This window comes from Lagopus muta, chromosome 1, assembly GCF_023343835.1.
Source record: "Lagopus muta isolate bLagMut1 chromosome 1, bLagMut1 primary, whole genome shotgun sequence".
In the NCBI taxonomy this organism is placed as follows: domain Eukaryota; kingdom Metazoa; phylum Chordata; class Aves; order Galliformes; family Phasianidae; genus Lagopus; species Lagopus muta.
Window position 1 is genome coordinate 58,472,604 of NC_064433.1, and position 14,625 is coordinate 58,487,228.

A 14,625-nucleotide genomic window follows, 5' to 3' on the forward strand; every position below is an offset into this window, starting at 1 on the left:
CTAATGCATAGATTATGTCTATTTTATGCTGGCTGTAGAAAGACAGATGAAACATGTCTGGCTTGAAATGAGAGTGGTGCGGACAATCAGCCCCTGATCTCACACAAAGCCTGCCAGTGAAACTTCGCACATCAGATTAAGGGCATGTTACATCTCTGGCCTGGAAGAGTGAGTTCACACTAGATCAATCACCAGACATCTTAAACCTAAATTCACTGTTTCTTAAAACTATGGCCTGCAAACAACAGCCTTATCTCAATGCTTTCAACAAAGTTTCACTGTAGCTACCACCAGGATCAGGTTTTCATGCTTAGAAAACATCTGTCATTATTATTATTTTAATACGAGCAATATCAGGGCTTTAAATGATGAAGTTTAACAACCGAGTTAGAATTTCCAGAGAAAGAAAGACGGTTTGTTTAAAAAATGATGCCACATATGGAAGCCATATATTGCAGTCCACCAATGAAGTGCTATATTGCAAATCTAAGACATCAATTCCCTTCCTTCCTCACTTGTTTTAAACAAACCACATCACCTTCCAACCATTCAAGAGGGTTCCCTCTTACCTTCATCCCATTCTAAGAGGTAGAAACATCTGTGTTCCTCCACAGAGTGCTTTGAGGTCTGTAAATGGAAGGTCCAACACCAGTCACATAGTATGTGCACACGGTGTATAGCATCTATCTAGATATGGACATGTAACTAAAGGATTGTAGGGTAGCCTGTGTAAACACTACTTCTTGGTGCCTAAAGAACATAGAATATCCCGAGTTGGAAGGGACCCATAGGGTTCGTCAAATCCAACTCCTGGCTCCACACAGCAGCACCCAAAAATCAGACCATGTGTCTGAAATCATTGTCCAGATGCTCCTTGAACTCTGGCAAGTTCGGTGCCATGACCACTGCCCTGGGGAGCCTGTTCCATGCCCAACCACCACAGGAAAAGGTCAATAACCTTTTCCTAACACCCAACCTGACCCTTCCCTGTTGCAGCTTCATGCCATTCCCTTCAGTTCTATCCCTGGTCACCTGAAAGAGATCAGAGGAATAAGCAAAGTAACAGATGATCTGTCAATTCTGTAGCTTGAAAGCAACTTCTCAACATGCTCATTTTTAATAAATTCTATTGCAGATACAAGAGTGAATATCAATAAGGAAGCAGCAAGCGTGGCTATTAATAGATGAGGAGAGTGAGCAGCCCTCACCACTGAATATCAAAACAGGGAGAAAAAAAACTGTATTCTAATTGCGATTCCTACTGTGTGTCTAATGACTGCTTTCTTTTCTTAAAACAGGATGGGAGTCCACAAGTCTTTGCAAAACAGACAAACCAAAATGGTAGCAAAATGTTTTCTTGAGAGCTTTTGCAAGTCCCTGGTTAGCCACCTTCAGCTTTTGAGCAATTTTGTTGTTGTTGTTGTGAAAACAAGCCTTTGGTAAATATTCATTCAAGAATAGATTGGAAAACACCTTAAGGCCAGTACTGAAAATGAGCAGTTGGTTGAAGACAGGCTGAAGCAACAGGATGCTGACAGCTAATCTGTCCTTGGTGTAACTCCACGTGCATCATTTAGCTGACAATCTCACTCATAACCCAGAGGGCCATTGCACCACATGTCTGAACATCTGTGCCCTGGAGAGGAAATCTGGCTCAGTAAAATGTGTCATTTTTCTGCAGTACCTCACAAGAAAGTTAGGGAGAATCTTTCCTTTTAAAATTGAAAGGAGTGAAGTCCAGTGACTGTGCAGTGTGCAGAAGCTCACAGTGGCTGGGGGAGGGTTTTCATAAACTTTAAGTCATAGAATCATAGAACTGTTGGAAGGGACCTCTAAAGGCCATCTAGCCCAACTCCTCTGCAGTGAAGAGGGATGCCACAGCTAGATCAAGGTGCTCAGAGACTGGTCCTGCAGCTACTCCAGATTGAAAATGCCCAGCATGCCTGTGATTTGCTGTCATTAGGATCCATTTATTCTGCATCATGCTTCCCATATGCATGCACCACCAAATTCTGCTCCCTTGATGATATTTGTCATTGTTCTAGAAGTTTACTGCTTTGAAGCCTTCCTTAGGCTGAAATGATTCATGCTCCAGAGCTTCCACTTTCTCCTCTGACTCCAGGGAATCTAGGGTGGCAGCTCAGACACAGATCTATACTTTCCAGCATGCACATTTAATTACACAAATCCCACCTTCTATATCTTTACTGAGAGCTTAGAACTGGCACCCACACTATCAAGACTTTTCCTCATATATGTTTTATGGACTACTAAGGATGCCCTCTTTTCATCAAAATAAGGGGCTTTGGGTCATCTCATCCCCATCCTGTAGGGATAAGAAAGGATGGACAATCCTATAAATGGCATCTTAGCTACAGGGAAAGACAGCATTAAAGAAGGAAGTGCTACAGCATGACCCAAAGGTGGTCGTTTTCTAGTGAATACTTCAAATGAAATCTCCTTTGATGGAGATGTCTTGCTTTATGGACTGCCTATAATAATGTAGGGATGGCTGTGACTGTACTGTGGTGCCAGCAAGGTGTTGGTTTCAAGTAACAGATCTGATACTTTTGGGAGTATATTTATCAATGTATATAGCCCTAAACAATGAGCTAGATATTTTAAATAATTTCACTACGTGAATATTCATCTCATGTTAGTTTAAGTCCTGCTACAATGCTTTACATTTTCTGCCTCTCCCAGCTCAAAAAGCCTGCTCCATATTGGGATGTGATTTAGTGGGCATGATGGCGATGGGTTGACATTTGGACTAGGTGACCTTAGAGGTCTTGTCTGACCTTAATGATTCTATGATTCTGTGATATCACCCTGCACTGTTACTCCTCTTTCATTTTGCCCTGCTGCACCCCTTTCACATGAATATTTCAAAACACTCTACAGTCATTTAGTGACACTCAACAGACCCTCCTAAAATGGGCTTCTTTATGATTGCATCTGTTCCACGGGCAGAAATTGCTCTTTGACTTCCTGGCACAGGACACTGGCAGACTCTTATAAGGACAGTAGGTTCCCCTACCAAAAAATGCTATTCTGGTTTTACATTCCTGGAGTCAATCAGGTATTCAAAGACAGGCAAAATGACGCCGTTCAAATCTTGCTCAAGATAGCATCATCAGAACTCCAAATCACTGAAGTGACCTATGTGAAATGAACTTCTGGACCTACACCTTACTGGAAGTGCAGCTGTAGAAATCCCCCTGCACTGTGTTACAGACATCTGAATCATTGCACCTACAGTACGCACAGACATCACTTCAAGCCCATTTGCATGGAGCTTTGCACAGGACTGGAGCTCAAATCTAACAACTGCTAATTAGCAGTGCTTGGCAGGCTTGCCAGAGTGCCCAAAGGAAAAAAAAAATAATAGGTAGGAGGACCAATCTGCTATCATTAGTAGGAATAGGATTGATTTCCTGAAAGAGAAAAGAGGAAAAAAAAGCACTGAAGGAAGCCAGTATAATAGCTGTCCTGTGTTTTGGAAATAAACAAGTGGCTGCTGTACTATCAAAGCTTCATCCTTCTTGAGCACTGAACATAAGCAATGTATTTGTAATGAATGACCAGCCAAGAGATAAAAGGAAGGCTCTAAGAAAATGAAATTTTAAAAGATATTTAGACATCACAGCACAATAGAAATGGTAATAGGTTTTAAGAAAATGAGTTTAAGAGAAACTAAACACAAGTTAATAAAAATTAATGCATATAATGAAACAGAAGAATGATGTTATCCTGATTAACATGAGTGCCAGTATTCAAAAAGGAAGGCTTTGAAATAACAGTGCCTTTTCTAAGTCCTTTTTAAAGGAGTTGCAAATGTTGGTAGGCTTAATTTCAGTGGGTAGGAGCTTTTATATCAACCAAGATAATTTCAGAACCCCGAAACCTGAAAGAGTTGAAAACCAGCAATGGAGAGTGATCAAAAAAAAAAAAAAAAAGAACTAAATAGAACACTCAGATAATGAAACCGGGGAAAAAAAATGGATGGTGAAATTTTTCATATGTAATAAGGAGAAGTCAGAGAAACAAAATGATTTTTATAAGAAAACTACCACAAAATTAAGTGCAAGGACATTTAGAAAACACAGCCCAGAAGAATGAAACAACGGCTCAATTCCTGCAAAATGAGCTATAGACCATATCACATGTTGTGCGTGGGTCTTGATTCATCTCCACAGACATCAGCTGATTCTTTTTATTGACAGCATTGCCCGTGGGCTCAGGACCCATGACAGAGCTCTTCCACTCCATGTTGGGTCTTAAAGTACAAAACAAATGACTGAAAAAAAGCATAGGAAGGGTTATTATGCCTGCTTAATCCGCAAGGCACTTTCCTGCGACACAAGGAATAGCTGTCCACTTAGAATGTTTTGTCCAAACAGCTTCTCAGCCATTTTGTCTCAATAAATCAGTGTCATATATTGCAAGCTGTTTCTTACTGGACAGACATAAAAGCAGAAAGAAGAGGGAGAACAGTTTATCTCACATGAACAGCAGAAGCTGTTTGCTCAGGGAACAAATATAGTCAGAGCCTAGGCAAATTGCAATGTGGCAGGTTGTTTGGGGCAGCAAATTATTATAAGAGAAAGGCAAAATAACCATATCCTAAAACTTCCTTTTACTTTTGCCAGAGCCTCAGAAAGCCAGGCACTTACTGCTACTCCCATGGAGGACAGAACAGCTTGTGCTGGGGAGAATGAAGCCTTCCAGCAGTAACAATTTCATTCAGCTTCACTTCCCCCTTTCTGAGCTTCAGCAGAGCAGCAGCACATCTCCCCTGCTGGCTGGCTGCACTCTGCCCCTTTCCTCTTCATTTTATGGTCCCCCTCCAGCATCTCTGCACTCACTCCTTGAGCTGTTCTGGCTTTGCATTAGAAACAGAGAAGCACAGGCGAGAATACATCTTAGAGGGTTGTTGAGTCCAATCTCACACACAGGTAGGACCAAGCTTATCTGGATTGTACACAGTTAAGGGTTATTTAATAAGATCTTAAAACCCTCAGAGGCAGATATTCTACAATATGCCTCAAAGCCTTTTCCAATATCTCACCACCACCATTACAAATAGAAACTACTAATGAAGAATTTTAACTTCTCACTACATATCAAGATGATCTACTCCCATCTTTAAAATCTCTGAAGAGTGTTCAGTTTGTCCTCTTCTTCATCCAGCAGTTTTCCAGCTTTTCTTCAAACCCCTCAAACTGTCCTTAGTAATAATCCTTTCTAAACCTCTGGAAGGCCTTCTCTGAACAGTCTTCTTTCCTGCTCTACCAAGCTGACCATACTCCATCCCGTAAAGGCTGGTCCACTACCTCACTAACACAAGTCAGATATCTCCCACATTGCCAGTGGGACACTCTCAGTAGTCCTTCCAATGTTTTAAGAAACAACATCACATTATTAATTAGCATGTACTTTTTACAGTCTACTGTAACTTTAGCATCTTTTTTTCGCCCTACTGCTTTTCCAGCAACATACTCCTTTGCATTTATGTTTGCTGAGGTTCATCTTCTTGATGAACTACTTCTACTTATGCAGTATTTCAAGGTCATTTGCATATCCTCCTCCAAAAGGCCTGCAATTGTTGGCCATCCCTCAGCACTACATAGAAACTCTCCATGACATCGTGCTTTCTACTCCTTCCTACAATGTTACAAATTACAATGGTTTTCCATCCCCTCCCTTCCTTTTTCCTTTCCTTTCTCCTTCCCCTCCCCTTTCTCTCTCCTCCCTGCCTTGCCATGCCCTTCCTGACATCTCTCTGCCCTGTAGTGGCTACTTTCCTTCCTCCTACAGCAGCCTTCAGCCCCAGCCTGGAGGTCACGAGTATGTCCGGCACTGGCCAGCTAGGCTTGGATGTACTGGCACCTCAAGACTGGTGCTGTCAGGATCTGATGGTCCTCTCCATCGCCCCTGGGCAGCCCACTGCACTGCTCTCCAGCATCCTCACCTAAAATCGTCCTGCCATGATCAATCCATCAGTAAGAATGTTCCAAGATGTGTACCTACACAATACATAGAAGGTCTCTGTGTCAGTCAGAGCAGCTAGTTCCCTCACAGAAACACCTTTCTGCCCCTCAGTGTGGCCCCACACCTCCTGATGCTTCTCATCCCACTACCATCTGCTCTTGTTCAAGCATAAAGAGACTGGGCTGACATCCTTTTCTTCTTGGCAGTTCTACATTAGCACTCTTTAAACCAAATGTATTATTTTCCAGACGCTCACAAATCAGTTGTTCAATCATTTTTAGTGTCTTTCTTGGAAGTGACATGAAGCCATATATTATATCCTCCACACTTCTGCTTCATTTATTATATCAAGTCTCTGCCAAAGTCTTCTGCCACTGCAGCAGTGGCACAGGCAGCTAACAAACTCAGGTGATTGGGTAGACATAGTGCTTGAAACAGAAGCTGACTGAAATCAGGACCAAACTGCCACTTACAGTCACATTTAAATAATTCTTGCCTCATAAGTGATCAGTGTGGGAGAGGAAATAATTTGTATTCAGCAACGTGCCTTGTCTTGAAGTCTAGTATCTGCAATGCATCTATTAAATACAGATTCAAAAGGCACTCATTTCTTCTAAAGCTGATATTTGCCTTGCAGTCCTCATCATGCTTCAATGACTAAAAACATTTCCAGCAATATCTGAGAGAGAAACTGGAAGTTTTATGCAGGATTTAATTATAATGCTGTATTGATAGTATTGGGGAAAACTCATCAAGATTCTAAAAACAAAAGCATACAGAATCACAGAATCATCTGAGTTGGAATGAACCCTTAAAGACCATCTGGTCCAACCCCCCTACAGTGAACAAAGATACCCACAGCAAGATCAGGTTGCTCAGAGCCACATCCAGCCTGACCTTGAGTATCTCCAGGGATGGGGCTTTCAACAAACCCATGCCAGTGCCTCACCACTCTGACTATAAAAACCTTCCTTACATACAATCTAAATCTTCCTTCTTTTAGTCTGAAGCCATACCTCCTTGTCCTATCACATGTACCCTACTGAAGAGTCTGTCCCCCTTCCTTCTTACAGTGCCTTACAGACACTGAAAGGCTGCTCTCAGGTCTCTCCAGAGCCTTCTCTTCTTCAGGCTGAACAGCCCCACCTCTCCCAGTCTGTCCTCAAAGGAGAGGTGTTTCACCTCAGGATATATTATAATATGTTTATTGCAATGGAGTATAGCATTTGGGAAATGTATAAGACTTGCTACGCTATCCTATAAACTTGAGTAATACTGGATTTTTTCTCAAAATACTTAATAAAATAGATCATATACATTAAAAAAAAATAAAATAAAGGCTTTCAAAGGTACAGTTTTTTCCTCAGGTGATAGAGGATTACAGCATTATCAAGATCTTGACCTGAAGAGAGAATTCATTGTGAACAATTCCACTCATGCTTTGTATCAGTTTGGTGGAATGGTCAGTCACTCACACAGCGGGGTGTCCCAAGAGTAACTATTTTTAAATCTCCCTAGATTCTTTTTCTTCATTAACTTCATTTGCTCTATCAATACTTTTTTTCTTTTCATAACCATGTGTATAATCAAAGAATATTAGGACGTTATAATCACAAAATAAGCAAGAGAGTTAGGCAAAGCAGACGATGGTAACAAAAGAGAATAGATAGAAGGCTTACCCCTATCCTGGGCTCACCCACAAAACACAGCAGAGCAGATCTCCAGAAGAGATCCTTCCCCCCTGGTAGCCAGCTCTTCAATAGCTCTAGGAGGGGTGCAGCCAGGCTCCATCCCTTCTGGCAGCACAGTGAATTGCCTCCACCTGTGCTCCTCTGGCTGACTCATGGCTCACCTCAGGTGATCAATCAGAGGTTCAGGCCGCGACTCTGCAGTTGCCATACCCCATGCTATTCACTACAGCCTAGGACTGGAATAGCTGAAACAACTACCACATAAAAAGATCTCATGTGTGTTCTTTGCTGTCAAATCTGACTGCTTAAAAAAATCCAAACTCCATTAAAAATCTGAAGGGTAATTTTTGTTATTTGTTTTCTGGGAGAGGGAATAGAGGTTTATTTTGCCACAGAGGTCTTGCTAGCAGTTAGTTTAAGCCTTGCTGATTGGCCCTGTACTTTCTGAAGCCAAAACTGTCTTGTACGTACTTCCATCTCTTCCTTACATTCAAGAGCAGTGAATTATTGAGTCCCGAGAGACATGGGCTGTAAATAAACCTGCAAATTAGTGAGACATAATGAGAATGTAGCAGGTGCCAATCCTGACCTGACAGACCAGAAATCATGACTGAATTGCTAGAGCTTGCCTGGTGGGAACACATTCAAAATTTTAGGTTGAGCACATTTCTCTCAAAAGCGAGTGTTGTCAATGAGCAAATGTAGGAGGGCATGGTGTCTTATTTGAACACTATCTATCTGAATGTATTCAGCTGGGAAACAACAGCACAGTGTAAGAGTAAAGTAAAGCAAACCCTAAGTGCCAGAGCCCATCCCAGTATTGAATATCATTTTCAGGAGGGTGATAAAGTTAATTGGGAGTTTCTGTGAAGTTGTCTCTTGAGGTTTTTCCATTCTTTCCTGGATGATTAGAGTTTTCTGAAAGCACAGCAGATGGAACTTGGCACGTGGAGTACAGCGCAGTATAACCAAACACCTTTTGGTGTTGAATGCTACAGTTCCTTACAGGAGTCCTAGAGGGGAAAAGATTGGAGGGATGCTGATATTTGCCCAGCTGGGCAGCAAAGGACCAAGAGGGACTGGGAGAAACAATCAAACTTTTGCCAGCATTGCACAAAATTGGGAAGAGAAATAACAGATGGTAATTCCTTTGATGCAAGCTACCCATCTGCTAAAGCTTTGCCCATGATCTCCCGGAGATGCTATATGGAAAAGCTTCAGAGACATCCTGTGAAAGGCAAATGTAAATGTGGGTTGTATAGAAAAAGACGTAAGAGAGAGTAATTCTGCTCATGGAAGGGAACATAACAAGAAGGGGAGATATATTTCCATTCAGCTCTTGCTGAGTCCCAAAATAGGCTTGTCAAAAGCAGGAACGACTCAGCTATATAGGACAACAACTGCTTCCCAGTGTCCTACCTTGAATACAGATGAATGATAGCATTTTCTGACAAAACAACTGAAGCTCGTACAAAGATTATTTTGTATTTGTGGAGCCGGATCGTGCTGTCCTGCAGACTGAGTCCTATCACTGATGGCGTCTCTGATCACATCTGTCTTCTCTGTCTGCTTTGATGAGCAAAGAGGCAGTATATCTTGATAGCATTTGGCTTTGATGCCTAATGATTACTGTTTATCACTTCTTTTAAGATGAAAAAGTTCATGAATCTTTCTGTATTGCAGGCTGTCTGAAAACTCAGGCAGCTATTACCTTCTCATCTACGTATATGAAATGAGTGCAACAATCTCTGCAGAGAGAGCTACAAACTAATCTGAAAGATACACGATATTTAGGAGCAATCTGTACAGCCACGGGAAAATAAGTATGGGCAACTGATCACTCTCCTGCTTCTGCCTGACTTCCAGCTGGCAACAATCACTCAAAGCCATAAGAAACATCCCTCAATGAGAATATAAACTACTGTGGGGAATATAATGTAAGCATCCAGGTGAAATAAGACCAAATACACCCACCTCTCCTCCTATGTTGTTTTTAAGAGAATTCCCTCCGCTTAGTATTATAAGAAAATGGTAGCTACTACATTTTAGGAGATATGACAATTTACTGATTGTTAGTTGCAGAAGGGGAGGTTGATTTGCAAATTTGTCAGGGATTCTCTCTGCAAGCGATCTGTCAGAGCAGAAACAGGTTTTGAAAATGAATTAGCAGGGTGAGAGACTTGTTGTGAACAAGCAATTCCTTACAGGAATGGCCAGGGGAGGCAAATCTCTTGGCTGGCCTCATATAAGCATTAGCTGTTATCCTTTGACTCTAGCCCATGAAAAGTTGAAAGAAATGCACACCCATGCTTATGTTTCACAGCTGACCAGAGAAAAGGGCAAGCAAGATAGTTTTTTCATTGTCTTTCACAACAAGCTGTTGAGACTTGTTGCTGGGTAAATAAATGACAAGATTTAAACAACTACTCACACACACTTACTCATGGATTTGTTTATACATAATGATGTTAAAGGAGCATCATGACTTTGCGTTGATCAAAGGTTGAATGACTGAACATAATGAGCCTGTAGAATAATGAAGACAACTGAGTATGATGAGATCAACAAGTGGACAGGAGAGCAATACCTCAAACTGCTGGGAAGGTGAGATCATCATGGACTGATTTGGCTGGTGACTTCTATCAACATCTGGCTATAAACCCTCCATCACTAGAGAGGAAGAGAGTGAGTCTCAGGGAGGATATAGCTCTGAAGATGTGCAATATTGCTTGGAATTGAGGTGGTATCAGGCTGAGTGCTGCTGCCCAAAGTACATATACAAGGGTGTAATGTGAGACCTCACTGCCTGGTTGAGAAGGTGATCATCAGCACATCACAGAGAGTGGGAAGAACTAACTCACCCAGTGCAGCCTTCAGGAATGGCAACCTGCCACTCTGATCCTTGTCAGCAAAGTCTTGGGATGAGATCAAAGAATGAAGTGGATCCTCCCTTCCTTGCTCAGGAAATGTGGCTAAAAGTGTATAGGCGCTCCCACTGTCACAGGCAACAGAAGTGAGGAAGTGAGCTGTTTAGTATTACAGCTCAGTAGTCCTTTCCAACATGCAGCTTTCGCTTTAGTCTGGGGCTTCAAGAACTCCAGATTCTACTGTCTCAATGGAGAGGACTGAATTAAAATATCAAGGAAGTAAGAGGAAACTTACTTAGGTGACTAAGCACTAAAAATGAAGTGAGAGGTATTATTACAGGCAGTCTGGCGGATGAAACTTGGTGTTGAAAAATGAGGCTATATACAGGAAAGCTGTTGGGAGCCTAAAGGGAAAAGAAACCTCACCATTAAGCAAAGTTCCTTTTAAACTATCTCTATTAATCAGCTGTGGGTTGTAATGATTGAGAGTAATAAATGTAGGAAGAGGTCACATTGCCTGCTCTAGGACTCACTTTCTTTTTAACCAGTGATTCACTTGAAGAGAAAAGCAAAAAGAAAACATTTCACATGGACAAAACTTGCTGGTGAATCATTTCCCTGACACTACTTGGTGCATGGCCCCACCAACTGCTGGGGTGCTGCAGAGACAGGAGCTGGGACCCTGCAGGCACACACTGCTTCCCCAGTACCCTCACACCCAAACCTGATGGCTGCAATTCAGTATTAATTTAGTGTGGCTAAACTGCCTCCTCTGAGTGCAGCTAACCTGTGTGCAACTAAACCGGCCATGGGAGTGTGAAGAATGGAAGGAGAGCACGAACTTTAAAAAAGCCTTTAAAGATAAAGTCTCTGCAGTCACTCGTTTTGTTTTCTCCACATCATGCAGAACTGATGCTTTCACTGAATGTGTTAATAGTGAATGTTTTTTGAGCTAGGAATCATATCTTAAATGAAGCAATATTTCTCTAAGCAATATTTTGCACTGAATTTTGGATACCTGCTGATACACATCAACGAATACTGATTCACAAACTACATGACATCTCATCATCCAAATCACTCAAACAGCTCCGTACTTCTATGCAGGGACACTGGAAATGTAAAATACCCATTGAGAGTGCTTATTCTTTCAGATGGAGAAGATGAGTTTCTGAGGATGTTACTATGATAAATTCCAGATGTTTCTGCACTTCCCACAACATCATTTGCAGGCATTTCTTAACAGGTGGAAGCAGTGAGGACAGCTCACACCTACTGAATTAATTATTTGCTGTAAGCATCAGTGCTTTACTCTCTTGTGTTCTGTTCTTCCTTGTGGATTTACATGTCAGCTGTTTCCCAGCAATTTCATTTAGTTCCCTGAAAGACAAAAAGCTGCTTGTTTCGTTTTTGAGCTACTTTGTTTCCTAAGTCCCTCTTTGACACTTTTTTTGTCCTCTCTGCTCCCCTTTACACTCCGTTTTCCTCAGGCCTCTCTTGCTGTCATCCCAGCAGCAACACCAAGTTGTCCTAGTTAAGCTACATTTCTTCAGATAATTTATTTTCATATTTATACCACACCAATTAAAAGACAAGAAGTCTGTCTCCAGCCAACCTGTTAACAGAGAGAAATTTTGCAGCATTTCTATATATAAATCTAATGTAAACAATGCTGTCATCACATTATTATGTGTTCAGCTGCTATATGCTGGCAGAACACTGATAAAACATGCACGTGATAGATTCACATCATAAAAAAGCACCTATAAGAGAATTATATACTGATGAGAACAGCTATTTTTCACTCAGTAAAATGAAAAGTGCCAAAATCAGCAAGGAAACATTGTGAATGTGTTGATCCTAAGCCTAAGGTTATTCTATGGTCATAGCACTAAAGGTCTCAGACAGGCACCTGCTCCCCAAGACAGGAGTTGTTCTGCCATTCCTTACAGCTGTCCTGCACTTGAAGATTTCACTGATGGAGATTCCACTGTCAGGATGCCTCTCTGACGCCTCTGGCTTTACCTTACAACTGGAGGAAAAGGTTTGCCCAACAGTATGGGAGGCAAAAAAAAAAACAAATTGGAAAAAGAGGTATTTGTATTTTGTTTGGTTGGTTTCCTCAGGTTGGAAAAGAGATGACTGAGGATGAGACAGAGGTCTAGAAATCCATACATCAAATGGAGAAAGTGGCGAGGAACTGATAAGTCATTATTTTTCTTGAGGCAAGAATTATGGGGCACTAAATGAAATCAAGTAAGCAGGTCAAAGACAAATGAAAGAAAACACTTTTACATGCAGTGTCTAGTTGTATTGCAGGATATAACATCCTTTTTTGTTTTGAAGGCCCAAAGTATAAGCAAACTACAAAGCCATTAGGCAGATTCATGGATGAAAGGTCTGTTAAAAGCAGCTGGACACGATGATGTAGATACAATCTTCAGATCAGAAAGTCTTGCTGGAAACTGATACAGGGCTGAGATAAGGACAGGAAGATTACCATCATAAGCAAAACAGATTTCATATAGGGAGATTAATGTAGTTCACTGCCTATTACTAGCAGACCAGAGCAATGAGAACTAAAAACAAACTAAAACCACCAAGCCTCACTCTCTTCAGCATCCCCCCACTCCAAGCACACAGGGGAGCAGGCAATGGGGGCTGTGGTCAGTCCATAACTCATGTGTGCTGCTCCTTTATGGTCACTCTCTGCACCTGCTCCAATGTGGGATCCCCCTCACAGGATTCCGTCCTTCCCAAACTGACTACACATGGGCTGCCCATAGGCTGCAGCTCTCCCAGCACAGCTCTGACATGTCTCCATACCACAGGGCCCATCCTTCAGGCTCTGCTCCAGCACAGATCCCCACAGGCAGCAGCTCCCCCAGCCCTTGTGCCCCACTGTGGTCTCCTCTCCATGGGCTGCTGTCCCTAGAGCACACCCAGTAGTGCTCATGTCTCAGCTCTGGCAGCAATAGGTGCCTTTTGGAGCAGCTGGTGCTGGCTCTGATCTAACATGGGGCAATGCTGGGCTGCTCCCAGAGGCCACTCTGCAGGCCCCTGCTACCAAAACCTTGCCAGGCAAGCCCAATGCCAAGGAATTTAAGAGACTTAGAACCAAAGTACTAACTTATGTATTCAAATGTAACTTACCTTTCAGCTCATGTCCCAGCTAATGCCAAAGATGTATGAGGAAACTAACTGAGAGATCTGTTTTCCATTGTGATAAGGAATGGTAATTACGAGGACCATCTTGACAAATAGATACTGTAAGAAATTAGTATTACTAGAAGATAAATCTATTTCCTTAGCAAAAATAATATACTGTCGTACCTCAGTGCCTCCACAGCAGATTTAGAGAAAATATGTTTCAAATAATGGATGCCTAGGAAATACTTCAATATTCATTTGTCTTCATGAGACACCTAGGATTTATTATTTTAATCTAAAAATAATTTTTAATTATGCAGGTATACACCTGAGGTTATTTATAACCCCACTGAGCCTTGCAACTGCAGACAGTCATTCTTCAAAGACAGCCATTGTTTATCACTTTTGTTCCATATATTACTGAAACTTAAATGAGATTACTACGTGTGAAGGTCTATTAACCCAATTACAGAGGAAAGATTGGCTTCCATTCAGTGTCTGCATTTCTTTAAATTCTTTCAGTATCTTAAACCTAGAAGTAGGTGGTAGATATTTCATTTGTTTCAGTGTATTTCCATGGGAGTGGGACTATTAACAGTCTTCTACAGAGAATCCTAATAGATTCCAGTAGCCTCTTCCCTAAGGATTCTCCTGCCCTCATAGACCAATAGCCTCACTGCATGCATAGAACACTGCCAGAATAGAACAGGTGTTGTCATATTTGAAAGACAGGCTGGGAAAGGGGGAAGATCTCCTCAAAGAGGTTTGGTTTCGTTGTTTGTTTGTTTGTTTGTTTTCCAATTCCATTTCTTTATGTTTCTGTGATTGGATTATCATTAAACTTTTCTGGCATCAGAAAAGCTGCGTGATCACATCTCATTTTCCAACAGAAACTTCCATATAGGTCAGGCTTTTTGATCTTATAA